Consider the following 649-nt stretch of genomic DNA (forward strand, 5'->3'; position numbering starts at 1 on the left):
GAACAGAACATATCTCCTCCATTTATTATTGATTTCTATCATTATGGTTTTATAGTTTTCTCCATACAGATATTGTATAGCTAGCTCATGTCAAATTTTTACTCAAGTGTTTGATGCTTTGGGAATGCTAATATATGGTGATGTGTTTTTAAAACAATGAACAATATGTTATTAATATGTTATTATTGATAAATTATTAATGAACAATACATTATGATTAATATAGGATAGGTTGTACATTATATTTATAGTTTGAGGTAAAGATATACTAAAAATATGAAATATTTCACAATGTTGCCCATCACCCTTGCATAGGGACCACACTAATCTTCTCTGTATAGTTTCAGTTTTGCACAATACTGAAGAAAACATCATAGTAATGTGTCTTTAGTTCCAAACACCACTTCTTGATTGCAGTTGGCTTTTGTATATCAACTCTGTGTCCGGAAACCTTGCAATAACAATTAGTTGCAAGAGTTCTTTGGTTTCCTTCAGATTGTCTACCTCTATGATCATGTGATCTGGGAGCAGAGACTCTCCCTTCTCTGTTGATGCTCTACCTCTTACTGCATTATCTTCCCTGTAAGGAGTTGGAAAGCAGAGAGAAGAGGTGACCTTCTAGACTTTTTATTCCTGATCTTAGTGGGAA

The 649-nt window shown here is 33.3% G+C and overlaps 1 non-coding gene across 1 annotated transcript; it reads right to left on the minus strand.

Annotated features, from left to right (window-relative positions):
* Positions 1-270: 270 nt before the first annotated feature.
* On the minus strand, positions 271-373 carry LOC116095988. Its single transcript, XR_004120793.1, has one exon. It is a non-coding gene; the product is annotated as a U6 spliceosomal RNA (small nuclear RNA).
* Positions 374-649: the final 276 nt, after the last annotated feature.

This window comes from Mastomys coucha, chromosome X (assembly GCF_008632895.1).
Source record: "Mastomys coucha isolate ucsf_1 chromosome X, UCSF_Mcou_1, whole genome shotgun sequence".
NCBI classification, from domain to species: domain Eukaryota; kingdom Metazoa; phylum Chordata; class Mammalia; order Rodentia; family Muridae; genus Mastomys; species Mastomys coucha.